The sequence below is a fragment of the Cnephaeus nilssonii genome (genome assembly GCF_951640355.1).
Source record: "Cnephaeus nilssonii genome assembly, chromosome: 16".
NCBI classification, from domain to species: domain Eukaryota; kingdom Metazoa; phylum Chordata; class Mammalia; order Chiroptera; family Vespertilionidae; genus Cnephaeus; species Cnephaeus nilssonii.
In genome coordinates this window covers 4,383,524-4,391,470 of record NC_137087.1, presented here as the reverse complement: position 1 = coordinate 4,391,470, position 7,947 = coordinate 4,383,524, and the positions used below count along the sequence as shown (strand labels likewise).

The 7,947-nt window shown below is 44.4% G+C and overlaps 1 pseudogene across 1 annotated transcript; it reads right to left on the bottom strand.

Moving 5' to 3' along the window:
- Nucleotides 1-2,046: 2,046 nt before the first annotated feature.
- On the bottom strand, nt 2,047-7,608 carry LOC307112503 (annotated as a pseudogene). Its single transcript has 2 exons — nt 7,595-7,608; nt 2,047-2,374 (listed from the first exon to the last, which is right to left on the bottom strand). The product of its transcript is annotated as an uncharacterized misc_RNA (transcript).
- Nucleotides 7,609-7,947: the final 339 nt, after the last annotated feature.

The following is a 7,947-nucleotide window of genomic DNA, read 5'->3' as shown; positions in this document are numbered from 1 at the left end:
GATCAGCTGCCTCCTGCACACCCCCTACTGGGGATGTGCCTGCAACCGAGGTACATGCCCTTCTCGGGAATCGAACCTGGAACCTTTCAGTTCGCAGGCCGACGCTCTATCCACTGAGCCACACCAGTCAGGGCTGTTATATATATTGTTGATATAAGGTCCTTCTATTCCCACTTTATTGAGAGTTTTTATAAAAAGTGGGTGTTGGATTTTGTCAAATGCTTTTTCTGCATTTATTGATATTATCATGTGATTTTTGTCTTTCAATTTGTTTATGTGATTTATCATGTTTATTGGTTTGTGAATATTGTACCAGCCTTGCATCTCTGAAATAAATCCCACTTGGTCATGGTGTATGATTTTCTTGTTTTTAGAACAACTCAGCAAAATAAAATTCCTGCTTATTGTTGGACAACATTGTTTCACACATACATCAAAAAGGCTTAAATAAATAAATAAACAGCAACTTCATAGACCAAAACAGAAAAAAGGAAACCTTTTTATCTTCGGCCTTTTTAACCATCTCATACAAACCAACTGCTTATAATACAGCTAAGTACATACACAAAAAGTTACTTGAATGCTTGGAATAGATGTTGTTTTTGCTTTTTTTTTTTTTAACAAGGTTTTCTTTCTCCTTTGAGATTATAATGAACATGGTCACACCACAAATAAAGTCAGGAGTAGGACAGAGAACCCTCCAAAGGCTGGTTTGGTCATCCCAAGATCATTAAAAATGGCTGACTCTTAACAATATGTACAAAAATATAAAATGAAAATAAAAAATACAAACAAATTTTCCTTTTTTAAAGTACTTTTAGGAAAGAAAGCAGGGGTCCGGGTGAGGCCGTGGGCCCCTGGATCCGGGTGAGCCTGGGTCCCGGGTCCGGGTGAGGCCGTGGGCCCCTGGATCCGGGTGAGCCTGGGTCCCGGGTCCGGGTGAGGCCGTGGGTCCCTGGATCTGGATGAGTCTGGCCCCGGGTCCGGGTGAGGCCGTGGGCCCCTGGATCCGGGTGAGCCTGGGTCCCGGGTCCGGGTGAGGCCGTGGGCCCCTGGATCCGGGTGAGGCCACGCGACCCTGGGTCTGGGAGAGGCCACGCGCCCCTGGGTCCGGATGAGGCCATGCGCCCCTGGGTCCGGATGAAGCTGAATCCTGGGTCTGGGCGAGGCCGTGTGCCCCTAGATCCGGGTGAGGCTGGGTCCCGGGTCTGGGTGAGGCCGTGGGCCCCTGGATCCGGGTGAAGCCGTGCCCCTGGACCCGGCCGAGACCAAACCAGAGGGAGTCGGACCTGCATTACCACCATTTGTCCACCATCCAGAGCTGAGGGGTCAGTGCCGACATGTACTCATAAGGAACTGGTGGACATTGATATTGGGTCTCAAAAGAACTGTTGGACCAGAAAGAAACTCACTACAGACTGATTCATTTGCCTGTCAGCATAACTATTATTGCTCGTCGCACATTCAATTCTTATAAGTATATCTCTAGTGACACATGATTTCGCTCATCTAGGGGAAATGATGAACAACATAGACTGATGAACAAGAACAGAACCAGAAACAAGGAGGCATCGATCGGACTATCGGGCCTCAGAGGGAGGATAGGGGAGGGTAGGGGGAGGGGGGAGAGATCAACCAAAGGTCTTGTGTGCATGCATATGAGCCTAACCAATGCTTAAGTTCAACAGAGGGTTGGGGCATCCATGGGGAGGGGTGTGGGATGGGAATGGGGGGATGAGGACAAATATGTGACACCTTAATCAATAAAGAAATAAAAAAAAAAAAGAAAGAAAGAAAGCAGGGCTTTGGAAGCTTTGGTTCTTTTTCCTCCCCTGTTGCACATTCCCGGTGTGGTTTTGGTTGAGTAGTGGAGAGTGCGTGCCATCTGCAGGGACGCTGCCCAAGGTGGGTGGGCGGGCCGGTGGCCCGGAGTCTCTACTCAAAGGTGCCCAAGTTTATGTTCTAAGATGGGAAATGAAGGGTGAATAGGTCATGGAGGCCTTTTTTTTTTAGTTTAACTTTTCCTGTTTTGCTGTCCAGTCATCCTCATGAGTCTTCTGTTTCTTGGTTCAGCTGCCCATTTGCCCGTAGCTGCCTCAGCTTCCTCATCTTCATCTCCATCCTCTTTCTCACCTTCCTCTTCCTACTCCTCCTTCTCCCCTCCTTCTTTCTCTTCTTCATCTACCTCATTGTCAGACTCCTGCTCCCCATTTTTCTCATTAGCATTCCCATTCACAAGTGCATCTCTTCGGTTTTCTGCCTCCTCCACAACCTCCTTCTTCTCTTTAAGTCTTTGGTGGTGGTGATGGAGCTGGTGTCCACGGCCGGTCTGACATGGTGGGGCACGCTGATGATCCCATGCAGCGGATTTTTTCTAAAAAGCGAGAATTGGAGGACTCTGGTGAAGAAGCTGGGCAGCGGAAGAGGCGCGTGGCAGAAGTGGTTGCTGCGAGTGGAGATGCAGCCACAGGAACAGTGCAAAGCAGCCAGTCTGTGTGATCTTTTTAATATATTGTTGGATCCAGTCCTAGCCGGTTTGGCTCAGTGGATAGAGCCTCCACCTTCGGGCTGAAAGGTCCCAGGTTTGATTCTGGTCAAGGGCACATGCCCCAGTTGCAGGCTCCATCCTCAGTAGGGGGCAAGCAGGAGGTAGCCAATGAATGGTTTTCTCTCATCATTGATGTTTCTATCTCTCTCTCCCTCACCCTTCCTCTCTGAAATCAACAAAAATATATTAAATATATAGATATAGATATAGATATAGATATAGATATAGATATAGATATAGATATAGATAGATATATATAAAAGGCTAATATACTAAGTGTCAAACCATTCAACCAGTCGCTATGACGCACACTGATCACCAGGGGGCAGACACTCAACACAGGAACTGCCCTGACGTGCACTAGCCATTTGCAGAGAAATGGCACCGCAGATCTGATGCCCAGAAAGCAACACCCGGCTTTCCCCAAGTGGGACACAGGCCCCGCCAGCACCCCGGAGGGACAGCCCACCAAATCGCATCCAATGCTGCTGAGACCCCATGGCGCAAAATGCAGCCCACAGCCCAGCCCAGCCTGGAAACTGTGGGCGCTGGGTAATGACGTCACGTAGCAATGCCCGGCTTCCTCTCCCTAGCGACTAACCTCCTTGGAATTTCTTCAGCCCAGGACCTTGACTTGCTTTACAGCCAGGTGCAAACATTTTACGCTTTAACCAAATGTCTGTGAAGTGTTTTCCCATGCCTCATCTCATTTGATCCTCACAGCAGTCCTGGAGTAGGTAGATAGGAGACTCGGTGGAATCCTATTTTCTTTTCATTAGCTGGAAAATGGAGATTTAGAAAGCTTAGAAACTTGATCCAAATGAAAAGAAGAAGGAAATGGTGCAACTTGAAAATGACTTCAGGGCCGAAACCGGTTTGGCTCAGTGGATAGAGCGTCGGCCTGCGGACTCAAGGGTCCCAGGTTCGATTCCGGTCAAGGGCATGTACCTTGGTTGCGGGCACATCCCCAGTAGGGGGTGTGCAAGAGGCAGCTGATCGATGTTTCTCTCTCACCGATGTTTCTAACTCTCTATCCCTCTCTCTTTCTCTCTGTAAAAAATCAATAAAATATATTTTTTAAAAAAATGACTTCAGGTTTTCTCACTGTGCAGAACATAGTCAAACACTGCTGCAGTTAAATATTTTACCTTTTGTTCTCCATGAATGATCTACAATAATAATTTGCTTCGTATTGATATTTACTGCTGTGTTGTTGACAATTACCTGAAAGAGAAGTTGGGTGCTTCACTGGGCTGGAAAAAATTTAGCTAAATCAGAAAGCAGGTCTAATTAAGCAAGTTTATTCTATATCTATAAAGCTCTCACTAGTGCCAAGTGCACATATGTGTTTTGATCTGTCATTGTCAATTGTGAATTTGGTTGACACTTCTATTATAGAGAAAGGGTGAATAGTGATATTAAAATATTTCTTCTAATTAATTTCCCTTCAATGTGCACAAATTCATGCACTGGGCCACTAGTGTGTGTGTGTGTGTGTGTGTGTGTGTGTGTGTGTGTGTGTGTATACTGTATTTTCCAGCGTATAAGACGACTGGGCATATAAGACGAACCCCAACTTTTCCAGTTAAAATATAGAGTTTGGGATATACTCGCCGTATAAGACTACCCCTCTTCCAACACACACCAAATAAAAATGAAGGCATGTGCTGGGGGGTAGGGGAGACTGGGGGTAGATCAAGGGGGGGAAAAAAAAGGAGACATATGTACTACTATTTGTAATACTTTAAACAATAAAAGAAAAAAAAAAGACACCCGGCGTATAAGACGACCCCCAACTTTTGAGAAGATTTTCCTGGGTTAAAAAGTCATCTTATACGCCAGAAAATATTATATATATATTGCTGGATACGATTTGCTAATATTTTGTTGAGGATTTAGCATCTATGCGCATCAGGGATATTTGCCTGTAATTCTCTTTCTTTGTCGCTTTTTCGTCTGATTTTAGGATAATGCTGGCCTCATTAAAAAAAAAAAAAAAAGAAAAGAAAAAAAGCTTGGGCCCCGCTGTCGTGGCTCAGTAGTTGAGCATGGACCTATGAACCAGAAGGTCATGGTTTAATTCCCAGTCAGGGCACATGCCTTGGTTTAAGGCTCAGTCCCCAGTGTGGGGTGTGCAGGAGGCAGCCAACCAATGATTCTCTCTCATCATTGATGTTTTTATCTCTCTGTCTTCCTTATTCTCTGAAAACAATAAGATGTATTTTTTTAAAAGAGCTTGGAAGTGTTTCTTCCTCTTGGATTTTTTGGAATATTTTGAGGAGTATAGGTGTTAGTTCTTCTTTAAATATTTGGTAAAACTCCCCTGAGAAGCCACCCAGACCAGGGCGTTAGTTTGCTGGGAGTTTTTTTTTTATTATTACTGCTTTTATTTCATTGGTTGTTATTGGCCTATTCAGGATTTCTGATTCCTGTTGATTCACTTTTGGGAGATTGTATTTTTCTAGGAATTTGTCCATTTCATCCACATTGTCCAGGTTGTTGGCATATAGTCATTCATAGTATTTTCTTACAATCCTTTGTATTTCTGCAGTGTCAGTTGTTACTTCAACGCTTTCATTACCGATTTTATTTATTTGGGTCTTCTCTCTTTGTTTCTTGATGAGTCTAGCTAATGGTTCATCAATCATGTTTATCTTTTCAAAGAACCAGCTCTTGGTTTCATTGATTTTATATATTGGTGTTTTTTTTTTAGTCTCTATGCCATCTATTTCTGCTCTAATCTTTATTATTTCCTTCCTTCTGCTTACTCTGAGATTTTCTTGTTGTTCTCTTTCTAATTCTTTAAGTTGTAAGGATAAATAGTTTATTATTAATTTTTCTTGGTTGTTTTTTTAGGTAGGCCTCTAGTGCTATGAACTTCCCTCTTAGGACTGCTTTAGCTGTGTCCCAGAGATTTTGGGTTGTTGTGTGTTCATGTTCATTTGTTTCCAAGAGATTTTTTATTTCTTTCTTGATCTCATTGGTAACCCATTCATTTATATATATAAAAGCCTAAGCAATTGTTATGACCAAATGACCGGAACAACCAGAACAACTGGTCGACCAGTTGCTATGATGCACATTGACCACCAGGGGGCAGACACTCAATGCAGGAGCTGCCCCCTGGTGGTCAGTGTGATCCCACAGCCAACCTCCCACCACAGCCACTCCCCCCAGATGGCTGGCCTGCCTCCTGCAGCCCCTCCCACTGGCTGGCCATTGTCTCATGGCCCCTCCCCCGGCTGGCCAACCTCCTGGAACGCCTTCTCCCAACCAGCTGGCTCCCCCATTGGCCCCAACTGGGGGGTGGGCCGGCCAACCTCCCGTGGCCCTTCCCCCTGGCTAGCCACCCTGCCCCCTCATAGGCCTTGATTGCTGGCCAAGCCAAGGGACCCCACCCATGCCCAAATTTGTGCACCGGGACCCTAGTTGTTTAATAACATGCTATTTAGCCTTCATGTGTTTGAATGTTTTTGAGTGCTTTTACTGTAATTGATTTCTAATTTTATTCCACTGTGATCTGAGAAGATGCTTGATATGATTTCAGTCTTCTTGAACTTGTAGAGACTTGTTTTGTGTCCTAACATGTGGTCTATCTTTGTGAATGACTCATGTGCACTTGAGAAGAATGTATATTCTGCAGCTTTGGGGTGAAATGTTCTATAAATGTCCATTAAATCCATCTGATCCAGTGTGTCATTTAGAGTCACTGTTTCCTTGTTAAGTTTTTGTCTGTCAGATCTATCCAATGAAGTCAGCAGGGTGTTAAAGTCCCCTACCATGACTGTATTGTTGTTGATCTCTCTCTTAACTTCCTCTAGAAGTTTTTTTTAATATATTTAGGTGCTCCTATAGTGGTTATATATGTGTTTACCAGCGTTATATCCTCCTGTTGGATTGATCTCTTTAGTATTATGTAGGGACCTTTAAATATATTTTTTTATTGATTTTTTACAGAGAGGAAGGGAGAGGGATAGAGAGCTAGAAACATCGATGAGAGAGAAACATCGACCAGCTGCCTCCTGCACACCCCCTACCGGGGATGTGCCCGCAACCAATGCACATGCCCTTAACCGGAATCGAACCCGGGACCCTTCAGTCCGCAGGCCGACGCTCTATCCATTGAGCCAAACCGGTTTCGGCTATGTAGGGACCTTTGTTGTCGCTTGTGATGGCCTTCATTTTGAAATCTATTTTGTCAGATATGAGTATTGCTACCCATCTTTTTCCTTTTTTCTTTTGCATGGAAAGTGTTTTTCCATCCCTTCACTCTCATCCAGTGTGACTCTTTTGTTCTGAAGTGGGTCTCTTGTACACAGCATATAGTTGGGTCATGTTTTTGTATTCATGCAGCTACCCTATGCCTTTTGATTGGAGCATTTAATCTATTTACATTTAAGATTATTATTGACTAGAGGCCCAGCATGAAATGTGTGCACTGAGGGGGATCCCCTCAGCCCGGGTGCACCCTCTCACAGTCCAGGAGTGCTCAGGGAATGTCTGACTGATGGCTTAGGCCCACTCCCTCCAGGCCTAAGCCATCAGTCAGACATCCTTAGTGCTGCTGTGGAGGCAGGAGAAACTCCCGCTACTGCTGCTGCGCTCACCAGTTATGAGCCTGGCTTCTGGCTGAGCAGTGCTCCCCCTGTGGAAGTGCACTGGCCACCAGGAGAGAGCTCCTGTATTGAGTGTCTGCCCCCTGGTGGTCAGTATGCATCATAGCGACTGGTCATTCTGCCATTCAATCAATTTGCATATTAGTCTTTTATTATATAGGTAAGTACTTATTGCCATTTTTAATGCTGTATGCCTAGATTCTCTCTCTCTCTTCTCTCTCTCTCTCTCTCTCTCTCTCTCTCTCTCTCTCCCCCCCCTCTCTCTCTCCCTCTTTCTCTCTTTTTCTTCTTCTCATTACATTAGTCCCTTTAGCATTTCTTGTAGTGCTGTTTTTTGTTTGTCTGGGAAGCTCTTTATTTCACCATCTATTTTGAATGATAGCCTTGCTGGATATAGTAATCTCGGTTTAAGATCCTTACTTTTCATTACCTTGAGTACTTCATGCCATTCCCTATAGAGTGTCTGATGAGAAACAGCTGACAGCCTTATTCGAGCTCCTTTGTAGGTAAAAGTTTGCTTTTCTCTTGGTGCCTTTAAAGATTCTCTCTTTGTCTTTAATTTTTGGCATTTTAATTATGATGTGTCTGTACGTGGGCCTGTTTGTGTTCTTCTTACTTGGGATTCTCTGTGCCTCCTTAACCAGTGTGACTTTTCTTTCACCATATTGGAGAAGTTTTCTGCCATTATTTCTTCAAACACATTCTCTATCCTTTGCAAACTTTATTCTCCTTCTAGCACACCTATTATGTGAATATTGTTAAGTGTCATGTTGTCCCAAAGTT